This window comes from Heliangelus exortis, chromosome 22 (genome assembly GCF_036169615.1).
Source record: "Heliangelus exortis chromosome 22, bHelExo1.hap1, whole genome shotgun sequence".
NCBI lineage: Eukaryota > Metazoa > Chordata > Aves > Apodiformes > Trochilidae > Heliangelus > Heliangelus exortis.
This window is the reverse complement of record NC_092443.1, coordinates 6,261,497-6,285,035: the sequence shown is the minus strand read 5'-3', so window position 1 is coordinate 6,285,035 and position 23,539 is coordinate 6,261,497. Positions and strand designations below refer to the sequence as shown.

Below are 23,539 nucleotides of genomic sequence, written 5' to 3'. Positions count from 1 at the left end.
TGTTTTTTAAAATCTTCCAGGAATTCCCCTTTCTCCTCCCTGTCCCCCCACCCAGTCTCCTGGCGACCTGGTGCTCCCCAGTTTGAGCACACATCTCATCTTTGGGAGATGCTTGTGCCTCTCGTGGCAGTTTCCTCCAGCAGATCTCAAAAGTCCTTTGCAAAGCAGCCTGCCAGGGTTCCTGCAGGCTGGGGCCTGTCCCGGGTGTGCTCTCTGCTGGGACACTCCATTTCTTCCCATGTCCTCTGAGGAGCGTTGCTGCACCAGGAGTAGGGATGGGAAAGTTCTGTCTGGGGTGTGCAGAGCAGTTCACTGCTGCAATTTGTTTTTCCACCTTAAGCACCAGTAGCTGCAGTCATACAGTGCAAGCAGAGGAACATGCACCCTGCCTTACTTAGAAAAAGAAAGAAAAAAAAAAAAATATAGCAGCAAGAGAAGGAATCTACCAGGTGGTGGCTTTCCTTTAGCAGAGTGTGTTTGCTTTAAGCACACAGCTCTGCATGAATCTCGGAATCAGTTGTCAGGGATCAGTTCAGCAGCGGTCTCTGCAGCAAGAACAGCTGGAAGTAGAGGGCTGAACACAGCCCTGAGCACCCAGCTCCTTGCCCAGGCTGCTGAAGGAGTCTATAAAACGTCTGTAAATTTTTAAGGTCATTTAGCTAAGAGGTGAGTGGTGGCAGCCAGTGTGATGTCAGGTTGTGCTTGGGGATGGGGTTCAGTAAAGCTGTGAAGAATCCTCAAAACATCAGACTTCTCAGACAGCCTTGCTGAAGTGCAGGAACATGCGCTGTAGCACATGGGAAATGTGCAGACCCAAGCAATCAGGGTGAGGCTGTGTGTATTTCAGGAGAGGTGACCTGAGGAAGCCACCTGGGATCCCATTCATCTCATGGGTTTAACAATGAGAAACTGGGGTCTCTCCCCCCGCAGCTGGTGGGTTTGAGGCTGCAGCTCATAAGCAGCAATGCCTGTGCAGGGTCCCAGCAGTGACAGCAATCAGGGCTGTTTTCATAAGGACATAGGCAATGCAGCATGTTCTGTATCTTCCAGAGGCAATCAAACCCTGTCCTCCCAGACTGTCCCCAAGCTGCACACAATAGCTCCTCCTGGCACATCCATCCTGCCCTCCTTTGAGCAAGAGGGTCAGAAAACGGGAAGCAGCCCTTTACCCACTGCCAGTCCGGGGTGCTCTTTCTGCCTTAGCAATGCTCCATGCTAAAGTGTCCTTATTGAAAGAAAAATAACTTTTGTTTGGGCCAAAAAAAAAAAAAAAAAAAAAAAAAAAGGAGAGAGAGAGAGAGAAAGAAAAAAAAGAAAAGAAAAAGAAAGAAAAAAAAAACCTTTGGGGATTGAATTTCAGAGCCTCCCTGCTTTCCTCTCAGCCCCCTCCGAAGGCTGGAATGATTTGTGTGCAAGGGCCTGTGACCCAGGGAGGCATCGAACAGCAGAGAAGGGAAACATTTGGAGTTCAGAGGGACAGTGGGTTTGATGACCAGTGAAAGACAATGCAGATGTTTCAGATCATGAGGTCTCTGATGATGAAGATAAAATGCCCCCAACAGCCTACAGGCTGGGTTCATCTCTGCAGCCCTTTTTATCTGTTCCTTGGTGTAGCAATGCTGTATCTCACAGAATTAAGTTTTTAGGACATATTGTGGAAGAATTTCTGTGCTTATTACATTGGGTAGCTCTGAAAAGTAGGGTGGGATTTTAATTTCTCCCTGTGGAGTGTGTTCCAAACACTGCCCCATGTGTGTTGGTGGTGACAGGGGACACCAGACCAGCAGTGGGTACAGCCAGCCTTGGGAGGGAGGCCCATGGAGGAGGATTGTCTGCAGAGAAGCAGAGCCAGAGGAAAAGTCATTATTAGACAGGCGTCCAACAATAACTGCATGTCCCATTGCCTTCTCTGATATAAACAGAAATTTCCTGGAAAGAGGACAGATTATCAGACAAGAACAAAAAATACTGGCAGAGGGGAGGAGGAGGAGGAGGCATTGCTCAGCCATAGGTCTGCCAGGTGCTGGTGACACTGACCACCCATCCCCATGGATAGGAGCTGAGACATCGCCCCAGCCTATGGATTTAAGTGCACATTGCAGGGAAACAACCCCTGATTGTATCTGGTTCAAAGCTTTAACACAGGAGAAGCAGCAACCAGCAGTCCTGCAGTGCTCGGGCTCATGCTGGGGTCTGCTGGAGGGAGACCCTCTCTGTGCCCAGGCCCTGGGGGAAGACCCTGTGCCAGCAGTGAGGCTTTGTCTCACTGCAGCCACTGCTGCACCAGCAAACCCCCAAATTCCAGGTCAGCAGGAAGGAGAGGAGGGACAGATTTTAAAATATTGTTTGCTTTAAAGAAAAAATGCTGTCTGTTGGATTGAGGGAGTGCAGGGGCTGTGCAAGGTCTTTCCTGTGTTTTGCTGGGAGGAGGGAAGGTTCCCCACATCTGCTGCAGGAGGGGTGGAAGAAGGGGCTGCTGCAGTACTGGCCAGAGCTGCAGCCCTCTGCCTATGGCTCTATCCTGGTCCTGGTCCTGGTCCTGGTCCTGGTCCTGGTCCTGGTCCTGGTCCTGGTCCTGGTCCTGGTCCTGGTCCTGGTCCTGGTCCTGGTCCTGGTCCTGGTCCTGATTCTGCCCCTGCCCAGCCCCTCACCGTGGCACTGGTGGGAGCTCTGGGTTTGCATCTTGGCACCTTGGCAAGGGGGACTCTGGCTGGAGCCATTCCCGTAGATGCTGCCAAGCTGGAGCCTGGCAGAAGAGTGAGAATTTCCTAACTGTGACAAACGCCTGCCTGAAAAATGTGTCTTTATTTACCAGGGGTGTGTTCAATTAGCTTATGTTTTGGAAAAGCTGTCCTGTCCCACTGACAGTCTGCCCTGAGATTTGAACCGTCTCTTCTCAGAAAAAGGCTAGAAAATGTTAAATTCTTTGCTTTAAGAAAATACAGGAACACCGTATTTCTGGTGCTCCACTTTGCAGCCCAGCTTTAACTTCTGCTGCTTCCAGCTGACACAGGAACTTCCCTTCTTGGCTGCACAAGCTACTGAGGGAGCTTCACAGGCGAAGATGTTCATTGCCTTTTATGCCTGATGGTAAGTTACTGTTTTCTTTTCAGGTACAGCTAAAAAATTGAAAACTGGAACATGGTTCCCAGACAACCTCTATTACAAGGTTGATCTTGCCTGATCCATAGTGATTTTGGAAAAAAGTGACCACCACCTCGACATGATTTCCTGCCAGTGAGAGGGACACAGCTCTGACTTTTGATTTTGGCATTCAGAGTTGGGCTTATAATGGAAACTGAGCATGGCCTTTATTATGATTATGCTTGAAAGAGCACTATTAAGGGCAAAACTGGAGTTTTGTAAGCATATGCTGGAACATACACTTAAAATACTAAAGAAAGGTTTTAAATAACAATTGTATATAGAAACAAATGCTCTTACTTTTCCATTTCTGGGCTGTGTGAAGCCAAATGGTCACTGCTCCAGGGATGCTTTCTTTCTGCAGTGTTGGGGTTTCAGATAGAAGAGGATCAAACTGCCTACTTTGAAATGGTGCTGAGCTAGCAACAATGCTTCTGAGCCCAAAACAGCTTCACAAAGTACCATCTCTGGTAATCAGCTGATTTTTTTAGGTCATATGTAAATTAAGAACCCATCTGCTTTCCATATGTCCCACATACACAGCTTACATATGTTTTTGGATGTATTATCTTAATCATATTTATTGGCGAAAGCAAAAAAATTGAAGTTTAAAATATTTTTGGCTTCATAATATTATAAAATGAACAACTATAAAGCAAATTACTCATGTACCACACTCCAGTTATAGTGTGCAATTACAATGTGTATTTAAGGGCTATATTTCTTAGCTGGAGTGAAATCTATAGGCAACAATGCTATCTCTCCTGTATTTTTGTCTAACAGAGATCTAAAGAAAAATTAATTACACTTCTTTGACTGATTGTTATTCTGCTGAAATATGGTTCTAATCCTTATTAACATTCTCTAAAGTCATGCATGAAATATGACTTTTGCACCACACTCTGTGGCATATGTTTTCTCTTTCCAGTGTATTTTTCAAACTATCTTCAACCCTCACTGCTGTTCATTATTTTAAGATAGGTTTAAAGTTTGCCACAGTCTCAAAACTGATCCAGTACAGAGTGTTGCAAGGGAAAAAAATGACACATCATTCTGCTCATGAACACAAATTGCTTCTGATTATTTAGCTTTGAATGTTCTCCTCATACTGTTTTTATTAAAAGCCCCAGTATATTTACTCTTGATAGTGTCTTCAATTAAGTTAAAAAGAGTCCCTTTTCTATAGCAGTATGTAAAGAAAATAGTTGTTACAACCGCAAAATTACCGAAAAAACCTGGTTCTAGTAAAGTACTACTTCAGTTCAACAACCACAGCACGAAGTTTGCTGTTTTCTTGTAAACTTTCCAACCATTAGATAAACAGTGTCTGTATCTTCACAGAGAAAGAAGCACCCTCTCTTTGTTTAAGGACAGTTATTTTCCTTCAGCTCTCTGCAAAATATGTACTCCATTAATCCATTTATCAGTATGAAAGGCTTGCTCATTTGGATCTAGACTGACCCTTTTTGAACAGTGGTGAATAAGTCTTTGCTCCGGGACCAATTTTGGTAACAAATTGCTGAAGGACTTAGGCAGAGGGCTCTGGTTCTGTTCATTTGCCTCCTTGTGAGCACAGTTAATTTAAGCTGTGACAAGGGGAAGGAAAGTTGTTACAAGTGGGATCCAGTGACTTCAGCACACATTGCACACAGCCAGGAATGTTTTCCTTTTATAAAATAGTGATTTAGGGAAATGGTCTAAGTTTAGCAGTTTCTGGAGCTCTGGAGCTTCTGCCCTATTAGCTTCAGAATAATTGAGTTTTCTTTTGAAAACATTGTCTTTTAGTGCTGTGATGTCACAGCCTAATATTGTACAAAGGCGTAACTGGACTAAACATGTCAGGAACATGTCAGTAACTTTCCATAAATTATTCAGCCTCTTTGGGAAAACCCCTAATTATGTGTTAACTCATTTTCTACTTCAGAGAAGTTTTGTCTTGAACTTCAGAGTCCAATTGCTGGGGAGCTTTTATTTCTCTTTTTTTTTTTTTTTTTTTTTGGGGGGGGGGGGTGTTACTATATTTCTGCTTAAAATTAGCATGCGAGATCTGACAGAGAACTGGAAGGGTCTGGCAGAAATGGGATGGCAAAAATCAAAGAACGGACTAGAGTGAAGGCATTGGCTTTAAAAACCCTCAGAAAAATCCTGGAAACGCACGGGATGCGGAGGTCTCTGCACAACCCCGCGCCTTCCTCAGCCGAGAGCAACTGCCTGAACGAAGCCTTCCCATGCTCCAGGCAATAAAGCTGTTTGTGCTTTGAAGGCGATGGGGTATGGAGGAAAGGAGTGTTTGAAACATGTCACTTTGAACTGTGCTGGAGGGTCCCTGGAGCTGGCCACCGCCGACCGCCCCGTTCCCTCAGCGGTCTGGTTCCAGTCTGCGGGCCCTGGAGCCAGCCCCATCGTCTGGCCAGGTGGCCCCACTGTGAGATGTCAGGCTGATAAGTGAAAGTAGAGACTTTTGGGTGAAGATCAAGAGTTTACTACTTGAACTGCGTCTCTTGCTATGTGTAACAGTTCAAGATGATAACAAAAGCGTTTTCCTGCCTGTGGAGACAGATGCTGCTGTTTTAGAATGTTACTTTATGTTTGAAGCCTCAGCATATGCTGTAATAAAGACCATCCTGAAACTTCAATGGATTGCATCATGAAGAAATTCAGAGAGGAAGGAGCTTTAGGTGGATCTGCAGAATCTTTTATGAATTAATACCCCAGGAAAAAAAACAGGACTATCAAGTATGGGTCAGCCAGGGCTCAGGGTAGGTACTGTCTTGTGTTTTAGCTATGCTAGCACTCTTGGCAAGATACCTGGGTAGGAAAACAGAGCTAGGATGCTGCTAAAACACCCAACTTGTGGTGTTCTGGAGAAAGAAAAAAAAAACAAAAACAAAAACAAAACTAAAAAGAACACCAAAATCTTCATTCTACATTTCCTGCCTAAAGCACACAGCATTCCCATCAGCTGCTATGCAGAAGTTATGTAGGTAAGGGACAACGACACCTTTGCCCAGCTGCTGTACTAAGAAGAGGGAAATAACTGAATACTAGAGAGAATCTGTGCATTCATCTTCTGTTACAGAGTTATGGAGACTTGGCAGGCAGATGTGAGCACACTTCTGTGGCCATTCTTCTGCAGTGCATCACTTTCCCTGCAGTTTTCTCTCTCCTGTCTCTCCTCTTCCAGACTAGTCACAGAGCAGCAGAGGCAGGGGCATTATCCTGGCTCCCTCTCTGGGGATGTTAGGGCAGTGCTCACCCTGTCTTCTGAGTAAGGAAGGGTGAGAAACATCTCCCTTGACTTTTTAGTTTAAAGCTGTTGTTTTCAATATGCTTTTGCATATCCTTTCTGAAACAGCCTGGCAATTAAGCTTTACATGTAGACATGTTTGTGAAAAGCAAACCAAATAACTCATTCTTCAAAATAAACCTTTCAACATGCATTTAGAAATGCCATGATGGCTGGGAACAGAAACTGTCCACATCAAGTGCAGAGTGGACTTTTGGTGGACAATAAACAGAGTGCAAATTCTGGGGTTAGAGTACAGAAAAGGTGCAAAAAAAAAAAAAAAAAAAGATAAAGAGAAATTCTGATAAGGACAGGATATTATAGTGACGGATGTTTACTCTGATTACCCATAATGAATAAATAGCAAATCTTCTGACCTGCACAAAGGGTTTAATCACCAGATGTTCTCCTTGGTTTTAATATTCTGCTCTGTGACAATTTTGAGTGGAGGAAAGGCTGTAAATTTCTGTTTGGTTTAGTACTGACAGTAGGGAGCAGTGCTAAGCTGGCTGCCAGCTAGAGTCACATGGGCTAGAATGAGTTCATGCTTAAAAATGCAAGAATTTTTAAAAACAAAATATTTGGGGCCTTGTATTTGAGTTCAGTTTGTGATGCTGGGATTTTGTAAAGGTTAGAACTGTAATTTCACATTTTTACAGCCAAATTTTTGTTTCCCAGCAGTGTAAATCTGCAAAACTTTCACCAAAGCAGGGCAAAGATGATGTGAAGTTCATGCAATTTTATCTAGCTCAGACATTCCAGCAAAGGGCTGTCAGGTGTGTGTGAACTCTCAATCCCCCAGTAAAGATGCTGCTATTAAGTATAAATACAGAGTAACTTCTAACATCTGTAATTAATGTGTGTGGTTGCTTTAAATGAACAGAAACTGGTTTTGTGTTTCCATTTTGCAGGCAGAGGATTTACTTGATTCATCTGAAGAACATAAAAGCATCCATGTCCTGTGCAGCCTCAGCTCCTGCCAGGACATCTTCACCTTTCACCAGCAGAGTTGCTTTGTGTGTTTTGTTCTGGGCAGCTCAGCTGCCTGCAGCAACTAAGTGGGCAGGAGCAGTCAGTCTGTCCTCACCTGGGCAGGAGCAGCCTGTCCTTACCTGGGCAGGAGCAGTCCATCCCCACCATTCCCTCCCAGGTCTATGGTGCTGCTGTTAGTGCCTGGTACAAAGGCAACGTCCTCTTGGCAGAGGCAGCACTCTGCTGTCTGTGCTGAGGTGGCACACGCATACAGCGACGTCCTTGGGCACAGCAGCAGTGTGAGAAGCTCCTCCCTTCAGGAGGCTGCCAGGAGGGGATAAGGCAGGGCTGGCCTTGTGTGAGTGGGGGGACAGAACTCCCCGTGTGCCCCCAGGATGCTCCCACACACGGGTGCTGGGATCCTGCTGCGGGTGCTTAGGTCCCAGGGGAAACCACTGCTGTGCACGTGTGAGCCTGCCAGGCTGATCTCTGCACGATACTGAGCACAAAGGCATTCCTGAGGCTTCCTCAGGACAGGCTGAGTGTCAACCAGCCTCTGTCAGCATTTCCCAAGCTGTTTTACCCCCTGTCCCACTTCCAGGTGAACTTGACTCTTACGCCTCCACTTTTCTCAGCCTGGGCACAGTGCCGTGCTGACACGGTGGTTCAGCTCCAGGAGTGAATCCAAAGCCCCCAAGCATTCCAGCATCCTGTCAGGAGGGAGTGCCCACAGTTTGAAAGTGTTGGCATGTGTAGAAGATACTGGTGCTGTGGCCTGCAGAGCTCTTGGAAGTGTAGACACTGCAACTAACTCCTGTCACAAGCTGCTTGCTCTGTCATGCCCTTCCCCCCAGCAGAGGTATGGCTGCTCTGTGTCCTCTCTTGATGAGGTTGTTGGTTTAGTGGCCATACATCCAAATGAGGCAAGATTGGGCAAAGGTGTGTAATGAAAAAGAGGGTTCAGCTGGTCCATTTTCTACAGGATATAATGACCTATGTTCACTGAGAAAGCTCTTTCTTCATCTCTCTTTTGTTCATTGACATCCCCACTATCTTACTTATGTATGAAATGACCTGTCTGCTGACCATCTATGAGCTGACAACATTTGAGCACTGCAGTCCTCTGGACACAACCCACACAAAGTTTTTAACTTAACTGGCCTCTTTTTTTCAAGCCATCACTTGCATTCTACATGCAGAGGCAACTAATAGCTGCATGTACCATATGCAGAAGATGTCAGAGAAGGAGCAGGGACTTCAAGCAAGTGATCCAGTATCATTACTGAATCTCAGAATCATCCTGAAGACAAAGATCTAAACCATTGCACTACTTCTACCTGAGCCTCTGCTTCTGAGAGGCCTGGTAGCGCCCAGGTGAGGTCCATAGCTCCTCGTTATTGGTTTCAGATGCTGCTGCTCATCAGGAGATGGAAAAGGGCATCTTGGCCTCTGGGGTGGTTCCTAGGTGGTGTGCTGGGCTGCAGCAGGAGAGTGGCTGGAGGCACAAGAGCAGGACTGTTCCTCAGGGTGCCCCAGGCTTCTGGGCAAATGGATATGCTCATCCCTAAGGGAGCAGAGAATTTATTTCTTTGAGCCTGTGGGCAAGGAATTGTTTGGCTACTGTGGTAACTAGGTGGATGGCCTGTCCAGACAGCAACAGGCATAAAGTGATCTCTTGATGCTGTATGGACAAAGGTCAGTTCCACAGCATGATCAAGATGCTGCAGGACCACAAGAGGAGAAGAGCCAGGGGAAGGATCTGAAGCTGCGTGCAGTGAAGCCTCCAGGAGAATGAGTCTGTGGCACTTCACTCCAGTTGCAGAGAAGATACCTGTGAGTTTCTTGGTGAATCTTTTAGTCTCTGGTGGTCTGTAAATAAGCATAAAATGCATGTTAGTTTTGGCTCAGGTTTCTATTCTCAGATGAATGAGTTTGAATGAACTTGTCTTATCTGTAAAATCTCTCTTGGAACTGATGTTTGCAGAGAAGATAAATGTGCTGCTGCCTGCCTGCTTGTCCTGACTTAATCTGTGATACACTGAGCAGTGTTCTGGGGGGGGGTTTAGAAGATCTAGAAGAGAGTTTAGGATGTCAGGTTGCCAGGACCTTGCTATGCGACCTATATCAGCTTCTGCATCAATGATAAGGCTGTTGATTGCATGTTAACAGGAGAGCGTCATGGTTGCAATGTTTTCCAACATGTTTTTTCGTAGGCAATTGTTGTACATGGGTGTCCTGTTATCTCAGTGTCCAAATTAAGATATGTGCTGGGAAAAAAAGCCATTCCCCCTTCCTGTATAGGGCAGGCTGACCTCCCTGTCCAGTGCAGCATGTGCCATAAGGGCAGGCTGCTGTAGATGGTAGTGTTTTTCGGGTTACTTTAAAGAAATGTTAAACCAGCTTGAGGTTGACTTGGACTCTCTTTCCAATTCCCTGCATATATTTCTGTTCCAAAGAACTTGTGAAAATCTCAAGTGAGACCATGGGATACACTCCCAGTGTCAGCAACTTGTGTTGGTAAAATGTAAACCACAAAGATCCTATTGAAATTGTCTCATAAGTGAGGTTTTTAATGCATGGATTAAAACTTGATTATCAGTGTCCTTTGAAGGATGCAAAGGGAGCAACATCATCTCAAAATTTCATTGTCCTATTAATGAAGTATTTTACCAGAAAAATCCTTTTAGACTAAGGATTCATTCAAGGTGGAAATAAAATGAACTGAAAACGACGGAGGGGTGAGCAATGAGCAGTCCCCATAGGCCAAATCTCAGTAGGAGAAAACACTTAAAGTTTCTTTAGTGCTGGCAGGTTCAAAAGTCAGGGCTGGTTTCAATTAGCCTGGGAGAGTCTCAGTGATAAACAATTCCTGTGGTCTTGAGCAAAGGGGCTAGCTGCATGCAGCCATTCTAACTACTTGAGCTGGCCCTATTCCCTTTGCTCTGGGAGTAACTGTCTCTTTGAATGAAGTATTTGTCATCGTTTGTGTATGAATTCTTCTGAGTTTTTGAGAGCAAGGAAAATACAAAGTTTTCTGGTTAAGACATTTTTGGTCTGAAAATCCCCTGGGGTATGGGCTTAAAATATGCATGACGTTCATGCGATTTATTTTCTTTAAGGGGCTGGAAAATGTGAGTGTGTGCAGATGTTTGTGTGCATATGTGTGCACGGCTGGGCCATCCCCTGAGCCCTGCCTGCAGGATGAGCCCGTGGGAATGCCCACTCAGCCAGCACAGCCCCACAGGTGGAGAAGGGCAGCTGGCCCCTGGGTCCTACCCTGGCCTGGAAACCTTGTTAGCTTCTGCTTGTAGTATTTCAGGAGAGGGGACAGGAATTTCAGGTCATTCCAGCTGTGTGTGTGGCATAGGAGCCTATTCAAGGCTCCTGGAGCATCTCCACGTTCTGTGGTTGCCCTGACAAAGCCCATTGTTCAGCTCAGCTGGCAGACCCGCCCCAGCACTGCTCTGCTGGGATGTGTCACTTCACTGGTGCTCGCAATTCCTAAACTGTTGAGAAATACTTTATGTCTTGTACATGTTATATAGGGGTAAAGTAAGAAGCTGGGATTAGAAATGCTCCAGCTCTTACTCAGCAAGGGCACATCCTCTGTGGGTGATGCTGCCCAGGCAGCAGTCAGGGGATACTTCCTCTGATCTCTGCCTTGACCCTCACTCAGAACTCACACTGGTCACTTCTTCCCGGGGCTGCCAAGTCCATGGTGACAGGATATGCCTTTGTGCTTACAATTTATTTTCAGGTGATCAAAATAGTCCAAGTAAAAAAACAAACCTAAAATCAGTGAACAATATTTCTGCATTCAAATCTGCATGTTTTGGGGATAGCTGTTGTACTTGCAGGCTTGAAAATTCTGAAGTCATATGAAATAATACTTCGTGATCATGGATTCCTATCTTCAGGCATTCTTACAGTTCAAGATTTATGGTAACGTGCTTAGGGAGAGGTTGGATGGTTATGTATAATAACTATAGACCACCATAGCAATAGCACAGCTCCTACTCTGTAAAACTGTTATTTCTAGCCAAAATGCTAAGAAGTATAAGCTTGTCTTTTCCATCTGACAGGGAGGTGCTGGTGTTTTCCCACAATATGGCCAGTACAGCAGAACCTATTCAAATTAATCTTGGTGAAAGATAAATTTTTGACAAATATCATTTCTGTGCAACAACAAAAACTGCACAGGATAGTTCAATGAGCCCCCTTAAATCATGCACAGTACAAATCCTTTAGAGCAGGGGGTTCTATTTCTATCCTCAGAGTTTCCATAGCAAAAGCTGATTTAACTCCTTAGGGTGAAGTTCACGCCAGTATGTGTCACTGCAAAAGATCAAACTCCCTTTAACACACGGATGTGGGACCTGCAGAAACCTTGCATTTGGAGTGGAGAGCAGATGTCCAGGCACAAACATCCAAATGCACACTGAGAAACTTCTGTCTGAATTACATGGATCCTTTACCAGCAGCTACGAGATTGCAGAAAGCTGTGCTGAGTTAGTGCTGCAGTAGTTCAGCTGTGAACAAACAAAAAAAAAAACTTTCCATGGTTCTGTTCACAGGTGACGTGGTGCAGACCTGTCTCCATGGCAATGAAGGTGATGTTACAGGTGCAACATCAGGGTTTTGTGGCTGCAGCAGATGGGCTGGGAGAAAACCAGCTTGTCAGGGTTAGCTGAAGGGGGTTCTTGCAGCAAGCAGCTGTGAAGAATGGTCTAGGGTAGGACTTGTGTGCCATCTCCAAGGGATGATGGATGTGTTGACCTGGGACTTGTGATACCTGAGTCTTGTTGTCAAATCTCTCTCAGACAGGGGCTGCATTCGAGGGAGTGGCAGGATTATTTGCTGGCAGGTATGATTTACAGGGTGCAAACTGAAGCAGTTAGGTTCAGAGGGATGTAAATCAGCCAGGTTTTGTCCTCCTCTGATCCATGCCTGGTTCTTCCTGCTGGATGCAGCTGAAGGTTGCTGCTGGCCCCAAGGCCTGGCACCCCAGTCCTGGGTGGGGGGGTGGCCATGGGGTCTGGCCAAGCAGCCACTTGCAATGGGGGTGAGTGAGCTGCTGGAGAAGGTATGCCAGTCCTTGAGGGATTCTGGAAGAGTTTCTCTTCCAGAAAAGAGTGGTTCTTGGTGGCTGTTCCAGGAGTGGGCTGTGCAAGCTATGGTTGTTATCAGTTACAAAGCTACAGTTACAAAGTTTACAAAGTAAAAGAATCTGACCCAGAAAGTCTTGTTTCAGGCGTTGGATTCTCTCCCTCAGTTTTAACATGCATGCTGCCAATTCAAACTAGAAATAGATACTAATTTTTAAAATACTTGAACTCAAAAATAAAAAAAAAATCAACAAGAAAGCTGGGTAACTTTGTAAACAAATTCAGATAAAAGGTTGATACTGGATAAATACTATAGCAATATATAAGTTAAAGGGTACCTCCAGAACTATTCTTGCATCTTTCACTAAAGTAGGATTTGATTCTAATCTTTCTTCATGTTGAACTTCTACTGAAAATTATCTTTAGCCCTGAAGAAATTATCTGGGGACTTCTGCTTAAAACCCCTAGAATACAAACTGGTTTTAAAAATAAGTTCCATAATTTGCTATCAAACAAGATTTCCTCATAATTCTGTGTAACCTATATTCATGATAAAATACACAGAACTCGTTACAACGTCAGCTCACTGTGTGTAGATAAGAATTCAAAGCAATATGCAAGCTTTGCTGTTGAAATGGCTCGGGGTGTCAGTGTTGAGTTGTTGAGAGTGTATAAATCATATGTATGTGTGATTCTCGGGCTGGTACCTGGGGATTTGCTTGATATGATTATACACACTGCTCTGCTCACTTAGTTCATTTCACGTCTGCCTCAGGAGCGACCTCAGGAGGCGTTTACATTGATTATTTCCCTCACAACAGCCAGCACAGTTCAAATAAAGCAGACTATGCATAATTAAAGGCATCATTGCTTTCTCACTCAAAACAGTAATGGGGTAGTGGATCTAATTTCCTACTTAACACAGAAAGGCTCTGCTTATTAACTATTCCTATGATTATTGTTTACTAAACTAATTTTAATAATGGCCTGTTGTGGGTTTTTTGTTCCCCCCCCATCCTTCTGGAAGACCCAAGCTGTTCTGTGTATCCTGCAGGAGCACGATGGGGCAAACAGCTGCTCTAGAGAGGGGATGTGCATAGCATCACCAAAGGCTGGACATCCAGCAGAAATCGTGTGGGTTCTTACACTGCAACCTGAATTGCTGCTGTGCTGCAAGATATGCACTGATAAAAACTCTTGCTTATAGAAGAGTCAAAAAGAAAGTTGGGGAGGAGTAGCTCCTATGTTAGAATCACCCTGGGAGGCCCTTCTTCACCTCTCCATTAGGAAGGCAAGCAAGAACACTTGCTCTGGCACAGCTTGGCTGGGGGCTGGTCCGTGCTGAGGCCATAGGTGCAGAGTACTGAGCATCTTGAGCTGCTCTGGGCTGCAGGAGCACTCTTGGTGTTGCACTGTCAGCACACCCAGCACCATCCTCCTGAGCTTGCTCATGTGGTGGGCAGCTGTGGTTTTCTGACTATGCAGTGGTTAGTGTAGAAGATGCCCACTTTCAAAGCCAGCCTTGTATCTGTTTTTCCTGTGTGAGAAGTTTTTAGCACTGCCCTGAGACTGCCTTGAATGCTTCAGAGGGCTGTTGTGTTCTTATTTCATTAGCATAATAAAATCTGCACCTCCCAGTTCATTCCCCTGAGACTGATGCAATAAGGGGAAAAAAAGCAGTTCCTACACTGACAACACTTGTGTCACTGAATGAGAAAGTTGGCTGGTGAGAGATTGTTGAAGGATTGTGCTGATGGCACAGAGAAGCAGCTGATCCAGCCTGATGTCAGGCAGAAGTGTGTCATCTGGGAGCCTTGATCCAGACACTGTGCCCTCACAGCGGGAAACGATTACACCAGGCAGGGCTCCTGCTCAGGCAAAACCTGCACATGGTATCAGGCCCTGAATTAGCAGCTCTTCAGAAATAAATTTAGAAAATTGACGTTTTGTAAGCCTGTTTTATCTGGTGGAATTGCTGAACGCAGGGATCCTTTGTTAAGCGGGAAATCCAGGCAAGTTTGGGGCTAAATTCTCTGAATTTAGCTGGAGGTGGCAGGCAACAAGTTGAAGTTAGGGACTTGTAGTGTGGAAATGTTCATTTGGGCATTGTTGTCTTTAGCTCTTACTGTTTGCTTCCAATGCTGCATCCTAGTGCTTGGAGGCTGGGCTGGTTTGTTTTTGCAGTACTTGCCTTGGTGGGGATGCCAACAGCAGTGTGTTTACAGTGAGTGGGACATGTTCTCACACATTTAAATTGTTCAGATTTTGTGGGGAGCAAAGATGAAGTGGAACACTTTGTGTAAATGGACCACAATAAAAAGCCCTGTATCAGTTAGCCTCACATCTTTCTTAACTGGAGCAAGCTGAGTTAAAACAAAAGCTAGAGATTTTAAGAAATAACTGAGCAAACTTCTGTGAAACAAGTCACAAACTCAGTTTGCTCCACAGCCTGTTAAATATCTGACAAACTTCTGGTTAACTTTAGCATAGACCAGTGACAAGTGGGTTATTGCCATTGTAAATTGTATCTAACAGTTTAATAGTTGTAATACCTGGTATGTTGTTTTTAATAAGTGTCTGGAGTGTTGCAGAAAAGAGAGAGCATCTGGACCTATGGCAGCTGAAGTAGAAAGTTGTTTTTCTGTTTACAATATGACCCTTCACTCATAATAGTGTTCTTTAAGTGTGTGGTAAGTACATGTCTTGTGAGTGTGTAGACTATATATTTAGTGTGTGAAAGATGCCTGTTTTGGTGTATGAAAGTTAAGATTGTAGTGGATTTTTTTTAAGGTTGGAAGTGAGAAAGCAAACACAGTAAGCAAACCCCTGTTGTTTCCACTGGAAAAGGTTGTCAGCTGGCTGAGTGAGGTTGCAGAGGGCTGTGTCACATCCCCACCAAACAGACTTGCTGAATCCCAGCTGGAGCAGCCTAAAGTGTTTCAACACCACAAATGCCCTACAGGGAGGGCTCCGGGAACTTAAACTTTCCCAGACACCACACATGCCTGTTCAGGCTCTCTGAATTCAGTGGGTTGTGTATGAATGTCTGTAGGTATTGCCAGCTCCTTCCTGAATTTTGTTCAGAGACTCACATTAAAGACTTATTTTACAGGCAGGAAACATTAGCTTTAACTGATGGATAATTGAGAGGTGATAGATGGGACTTTACAGAGCTCTGTGGCATGGTTCTTCTGTTTCTACCTGTGAGATCAGATTTGAAATATGTGGAAAGAATTCTGCTTGTTGTACTCAGAAAAATAGAAGCCATAGGGTTGAAAGGGGCATGGTGCTTTCAGCACAGCCTGAGCAGGCTGAGGTGGACCTTCAGGACATGTCCAATAAGGTACCAGTCAGATCAGAAAGAGTCTTGACACATTTCTTCCTCTTGCTTCAAAGGGGAATGGGCTAGAAGTAACTTTAATCATAAAAAAAGTTTGAGAAATTTATGGAGCAGGTGAGAAAAGTTCTTGTGTCATGTCTCTTTCTATGGACAGGTAAGAAGGTGCCAGAAGGAGTCCCAGTTCCAGACTGGGATAACTTTTTTGTGTTATTATGCACAAGCTGCTGGACAATTAGACTCCAGTAAAGGGCCTGTAGAGGCAGTTGCATGAATGCTGACACCTGCAGTTCTGAGTTCATGAAATTAATGCAAGCTAAACTTACTGTGATGGGAAGGTAGATGAGCTTTGTGGCAGACCATTGGCCCCCCCACAGCAATGGAGCCATGCCCACCAATTTTGGCAGGATACACAACTTGCACAGGCACTGCCCTACTCTGTCAGGTCAGTAGGATTGTCCACAGCCACTTCAGGCTCTTGGTCTTCTGTGTCCTCTCACCAGGAAAGGCTGATGTAGATTTTGAAGTGGCTTCTGGCAGTTCTGCTTGCTTGCATTGAAGTGGGCTGGTGTTTGAGCTTGTTGGCTGATTGTGGCACACTTTTCTCTTTTGATACGGAGTATTTCTTCCAACCCAGTGGGAAGTGGTACCTTGGTTTACTGATGATCTGGTGTGGCCTGGGGTCCTCTCTCAGCATTCACACAGCTGAGGTGCAGGGTTATCTTGGCTGACTTTTAAAAGCACCTTTCTTAGACAAAGTTTAAGATGTGTCTTGTTGCTTAGTCCTTGTGCTGTCTTTCACTATACAGCACTGACCAGAGCAGATTATTTGCCTAAAATTTTAGGACAAACATCAGCAGTATCAAGCCTTAGGGAACTACTCATATAGAGTAAGATGTAGTTATTGAGTCTGTGATCTGCTCAGTTCTGAAATTATTCCTGGGATCAAACAAGTGGAATTGACTCATAATAATAAGGGTCCCAATAGGCCTAAATAGAAATTGGTTTTCTCCAATTCTTGATTTGTGTTGATGTTAAGTACAATCACTGACACATCATTTGTGCTGCAGATGTTGACAGAGTCCTGGGGAAGACCAGCAGTGTGGGTGCTGCTGTGCTCTGTCTGCAGCCATGCTGCTTTGTGCTATCCTGATTATTCTCCAGCTCACAAAAGAAAAAATAACTGAGATTTGTCTTGTCTTGGGCTGACAGTATAGCCAAGTGATTGCCAGTCCAATTTGGCAGTTTTTAATCATTTTATCTCTGTTCTCTTCTCTCTGGGGAGACAGTCAGTGTTTAGCAGCCTGCTCAGAAAGACCTTGGGGCTAGTTTCAGCGGCAGTGGCTCAGAGCTCCGATTATTAGCTCTGCTCTTAGGAGCACACTGCGATCTTTCCCAAGGGAGTGGTGTGAAAAATTAACACAGGCTTAGAGCAGCAGTGCAGCAGCGAGCTATGTAACTGTAATTACTCCATTGATATTCCTCACACAATAACACTGTCATCAGTCATTTACATAAACTTTTTCTCCATGAAGAGGGAATGGCTGCTTATAACCCTATTGGGTGCTTCCAGAGCATGCATTATACATTTTATTTGTTCTAATTTCAGACTCAAGGCCTGTAGGAACAGAGGGAGGAAACGTGCAGTCTTTCTATTGTTGTTGGGTTTTCTCTTGTGGCAGTAAGTGTGCCGCTTTGCACACACGATTGTGCAAGCAGGCTAAAATTTATCTTTACAGGATACTGGGAACCATTTCCAGGATTTGAGATATTAGTGTAATTTTAAGAAATATTTCAGTTTATTTTAAATATTTTAAGCAGTCGTTACCCAGACTCTGTCCCAAGAGCCACCCTCTCACTCTTTTGGTCAGGCCAGGTCCAGGAGCAACAAGTATTGTCCTGCTTTCAGAGCTGCAGCCAGGATGTCCTGGTTTTTCTTAGATTTCTTTTTCATCTGCAAGCACATGGCATAGCTCTGTGCCCTCTGCCTCTACCATGCTCTCCTGTACCTCCATTTATCTCTCCGTGACCAGATAAAAATGTCTGCAGAAACCACAGACCTTCTCTTCCTGGCAGCAGGTACTCCAAGAGAGTAACAAGAAATAAGTAGTTACTAGAACTCAAAATTAGCACCACCTGCCAGGGACACTCATTCCCTTTGTGTCCCTTTTATAGGGTAAAATCCAGAGCTTCATCAAGCCAAGGGTTTGTTGGGTGAGCACCATGGCAGTCCTGGGCCCATGGGAGCCATGTGTGAAGCCTTCCCTCCAACACGGGCTGCAGAGCCTGGTCCTCTCCATTCTCGGGGTGTCACAGCATCACTTCGCACCGGGGGAGGATGAGGGAGAGGAGGCACTTCAGAGCTCGGCTCCTCAGCTCACCCAGTTAGGGACGAGATGTCCCTGTCCTCATCGTAGGAGCCTTAAACTTGTGTAGATATTACACTTCCTCTAATTAAAGTCTTTGGAGCCAAATATTCCTGGGGCCACGGCTAATAATGTATTCAGAAGAATAATAACCCTGTCTGAGCTGCAGCGTGTTTATTGATGTGCCGGTACCTGCCGGCGCTGGCCGCGTCCGGGTGCTGCTCAGCCCTGCAGGGCACCGCGTCCCCTCTCGCTGTCACCGGCAGAGCCCTCAGCGCTGCAGCAGGACACGTCTAGTGGGGAAAAAAAAAAAGGCGCATGATAGTCAAATTTCAGTTGCTGAATATTTAATGAAGCTTGCAGTGTTTATTTGGTTAGCCTGTCGATTTTTATCGTTCTGTCAATAGCTTCTCATATGTGGCACGGTGATGATCTTTAGCAGCCTGTCCCCTGGGAGCCGAGGCGCTAAATGCAATTATGGATTTTATACCGCAATGTGTTTGATATTTCCAGTGATCTAATTTGCAGTCTGGTAGTTTATTGTTTGGCATTTTAATGGCACTCAAATGCTATGGAAAATTTGATTTCTCTTTATAATTCACCCTAACATCATTAATGCTGGTAGCTGAATGGCATGGATTTTAGAGGACTAAATATATAGGAAAATATTTTTTTTTTAATATGGACCAAAACAATCAGAGTTTTAACTAAAAGGAAAAATCACGTTTATTTTTTTCCACATTTCCTTTTTGTCACTTTTCATTAAACATTAAGATTACTTTGAGGAAATGGTAAAACAAATTCTAAACCTTGTCAAACAGAGTACAAATTCAGTGTCTTCTGATGGGAGCTTTAGTGTAGAGCTCAAAGATCCTCAGAAGCCTTTTGAGAGAGAAACAGAATGAGAACCATCTATTAAAAAGTCTTATCAGGCTGTTTTTCTCTCCTGTTCCAGACCATTTTTGCTTGACAATTAATCCTCCTTTTTTTTTTTTTTTTTTTTTTTTTTTCTCCCCCTCTGATGTTGCTGGCAGAAGTCCTGAGCCAGCTACTTCATCAGACACATCTCTTTCACTAAGAACAAAACCCAATAACAACAAGAAAACCCCATCCCCAAGTCACAGTTTGGTAGAAGTTCTTGAATTTTGGATTGGGTCTTTTGGCACAAAGAAGGGGCACACAGAACTGTGTGGGACTGGGTGGCTTGGGGGAGTTAATCGTGGTGTTATTTTACACATCTAAACACATTTATTGTGTGGTAACTCATGAGTTATGGGTCCTCTGCAATTGCAAAATAAATCCTTTAATTAAGCACCCAGTCAGAAACAATTTAACCTCCTTGGTGTATCTCATAAACTACATTAGCCCCAGATTTATTTAGAATAGTGCAATGCAAGCATGATCTATTTACATTAAGCAGTATTTGTCCTTTTTCAAGTTGAGTATGGTGGGACAAGGAAATGCAGATCTATTTTATATGGCTTCATCCATGGCTTTTAATGACCTTGTTGTGTTTCCCAAATAGAAGCAATTGTGTTTTCCCACTGAGCATTATATGAAAACATGCAGGATGATAACTATTTCATGTATTGCTTCTTTTTCAGGACTATTTCACAGAAACAGTGTTAGAGAGGAACCTTATTCTGCTTGTATGTCCTGTGAAGTCAAACTATGCAGTGGCATGTTGACAAGCAATGATTCTCTGTCTCAAATGCTGAAGAGTTTGTTTCTGTCTTTCAGCAGAGGTGTGAGCACAAGGCCAGTCAGTGTAATAAATCTTACAAGCTGCCAGAAATAGAACATGATTTGTGGTTTATGAGTTTAGGAGCATTGAAGAGATTCAAGAGTGTTCCTCTTTTCAGTAGAAAAGCTGACAAAAAAATAAGAAGTCCTAAAGGAAGCTGAATGAGGTGCCAAGAGCACTAATGAATGGATACAAAATAATCAGCTTTGTGTTTCACAAAATGTTTCAGCAGTTACCTTGGGCTGATGGATCAGTTTGCTTTTTGGGTGAGATTCACACTGACCCACAGATTCTTAGCACCTCTCCACAGGGTGTTGGTGGGGATGCTCCTGGCAACAGCAGCAAACATAGATTACATTTGTAGTTCATCTCAATTCTTTTTCCCACATAAATTTGCTTTTTAAAAAAAAGAAAAAAAACCCCAAACCTTTCACTTAGCTCATTAGATAGCAAGAACAATCATAGAAAAGATAAACTGTTAACTACCACATTTCCTTCTACGGGAATTTCCATTCTCAGCATCCTTATTTTGTCACAGCAATGGCTTGCCAGTGCCACCAGAGGGGTGTTATGGAGGTCACCTGGAGTCAGGGAGCTCTTCTGGAAATCTGCCTTTCAGGAAGACTGGTCAGGGGTCATATGGGATTGGATCACAGGCAGTGATTATTCTCTGTGTATCTTGTCCCTAAGCCGAATTGTGGGTGAGAGTAGAGGCAGGAGCTCAGCAGGGTCTGGGGACAGGGACTGCTGAGCATGGCTCTGCCCTGGTTAGTTATTCCTCTGTCTGCACCCATCATCCCTTTGGGCCCCAAAGTGGCCCTTCCTACTTTGAGATCTGCCAGTCTGACCTTCAGGCAGCAGAATCACAGGAGATGTCAGGGTGGACCAGGATGCAAGCCCCGAAGGTGACACAATGGGTGGTCACAGCCCCATTCATGTGAAAAAACAAAGTATGTGAAGAATACGTGGCAAGACACAGACTGTGCAGTGGCAGTAAGAAGGCTTCACCCAAAATAGGCCAGAACATCACACAGTTGTTAACTCTAGAAAATATATTTTTAAAAAAAATCTACCAGATTATTCAAGCTCTGGCCTGTGATGTTTTCAGTTGATGTGTTTCGACTTTTTTTGTAGGGACAAAAGATAGGCTGTCACAAAATTGTTGGGAAACCTAGTTAGCAGGAACTAAAAATAAATAAAATTAAAAAAGAAAAAAGCCACCAAGTTGTAGAGTGTCAGGCTAATGACATAAGGCCTGGCCCTCCAAGTGATCTGTTAGCAGATGATGGATGAATGTGCACCTCACTCGGCAGCGCCACCAGCCTTGCTCCCTTCTTGAATATCTGTCAAGATGTTAAGTGGACGCCTGCAATCAGCAGTGAAATAAGACCTGTGTAATCTGATGTTCCACTTAGAAAAGAAAACAAAATTCCTACCACCTAATATGAGACTACACCAGTCAACACAGAAAGGCCTTTCAAGCAGGCTAGGTATCTGATAAAATCTTTACACCTCATTATCATTTGTAATTTAGAGATATGGGTACAGCTGTATCTACAAACAGTGCACAATGACATTTCCAGGGATTTTATCTGTGGCTGTTTCCAGCAAACAGCTCTTCATTTATGCATCTACTTCTACATTCCTTTTAATATGTTATTTTATTCAAATTTTATCTTGCTGAGAAGGGTAGCTTTCCTGTAAAAAAACTTACTTCAGTAAGAATTGATGTAGAATAGCAAAAACGGCTGCCTTTTAGTGCCCTACAATAGAGGGTCAGTTTTGGTCAATTCCCTTTCATCAAGTTGTTTTCTAGAAGGTGACAAGAAATGTAGGATTTACTGTCTTTAGGTGCAGTAAAGTAGTGCCTCTTAGGGAGAAAACTGTGAATGTTAATTGAAGTGCAGTTTTGAGTAAATATCTAGGACAGGACAGCCTAGAAACAACATCAAGCTTTGCTGCTGTTTAATCTTGAGCCTTCCTGATTGCTTTCACCCACATAGTTTGGGTTACAGAGGATATTAGCAGATGCAATTGAATGCACAGTAGTTTGTTGTGAGAAGACAATCAGCTCTGTAAGCACCTTGACTTCCTCAGCATTATAGTAGAGGTTTGTAGGATGGATGGTGAGGTGGGAGAAGGTTCATCTAGAGGAGTAACTCCACAATTCAGCAGAAATGTTCATACAGCTCAGTCCTGACCAGAATGTACCCTTCACAACATGATGGTGCCACTCCAGCTCCCCTGGTTGGTTGCTCCTGTGCTGATTGGGACACTGTGGAGGGGATACAGATCCAGACCTCCAGGTCACTCCTGTCTCCGTGGCTCCATGTTGGTGGCAGGGATAGCATCAGAATATGTTATCCACAAAATTACTGTGCTGGGAAGCATCTCAGCATGGGTGTCAGGCAGTGGAAGGCCCTGAAAGCCCAGTGGTGTCCATATGTTTTGAGGTTTGTGAATTGGCTCCCACACAGCTGCCACGTTGGCTGTGACCCTAGTGTGCTCACCAGAGATCCTTCTTTCTCTTGCTGTAAATCCAGAGGGATGTAACCTGGGATTACCAGTCAGGTTCCTTGAGGGCACTGGACAGATCTACCAGCAGCTTGTATTGAGGACTGTGGTTTGGGAATGTGTTTTTTAAAAACCACATGCAGTTTGATCTGTGAAGCTTAATATAATGTTGAGAAATATTCCAGTGAGATATATAACCATAATTTTTACTACTAATGAAATTCTAAGTGGGACAGAACTTGTCTGAGATGAGAACTCTCCTTTTTTTTTTTTTCAAGCTGTCTTTACAACATTTTGTTTCTTTATTCTCCCCATGTGAGCTGACTGTGATTTTAGCTGTAAATAGAAAGGAAAGATTGCAAAACATTTTAGGAAATTTTTCCTTGCCAGACACATTGATTCCAACCTGACTCAAATACTGGAAATCAAGCAGTAATAAAAATTATTATTATTATTATTATTACTGTTGTTACTATTAGAAATGTTACATGATTCTACAAGTCAAGATCTTAAGGTACAGTGTTTTCTGTTTCCCTGTATCCTGACATTTTCTGAAAATTAGTGTGACCATCCTGAGACACTTGTACAGCCCCTCTCACCCTGAATGTGCCAATAACTTGATGTTTGTCTTGTATAACTGGAAGAGAAAGGTAGAGATCTAAATATAACTGGAAACAGTGATTGAAATATATATATTGCTTTTGTTATATAAAAAGAGTTCCAGACCCCATAGTTATTTAAGATGTTCTGTTTATTTTTATTGTCATCTGTGGACAATTTCACTGAAAAGAACAAGAAGGAAGATGTTTAAAAATGGCAGCTAATAAGGAAGAAAGAAGGGAAAGAATGGAGAGTTGGAGCCAGCAGAGGGTACAGGTTAGATAGGGTGTAGGCAGTGCTCATCATCGGGGATGTAGCCTCAGGCACTGGTGCAGCAGCTTGCTGAAGGGCTGGAGCAGGAGTCTTGTGGCTGAAGTCCTGGGAAAGAGGATCAGGTTTGTTGCACTGAGGTTATGGTGAGTCGCTGCTGTTCTGTTACAAGTCTCCCTGCCTAGTCTGATGTTTAACGTC

General features: G+C 44.0%; 1 protein-coding gene and 1 long non-coding RNA gene across 2 annotated transcripts in view; one reads left to right on the top strand and one right to left on the bottom strand.

Annotated features, from left to right (window-relative positions):
• LMX1B (LIM homeobox transcription factor 1 beta) overlaps positions 1–23,539 on the top strand; it is an 86,700-nt gene that overhangs the window by 17,669 nt on the left and 45,492 nt on the right. The gene's annotated exons all lie outside the window — the stretch shown is intronic.
• LOC139806652 (uncharacterized) lies at positions 8,968–10,799 on the bottom strand. The gene is made up of 2 exons (XR_011730311.1): positions 10,679–10,799; positions 8,968–9,271 (listed from the first exon to the last, which is right to left on the bottom strand). It is a non-coding gene; the product is annotated as an uncharacterized lncRNA (long non-coding RNA).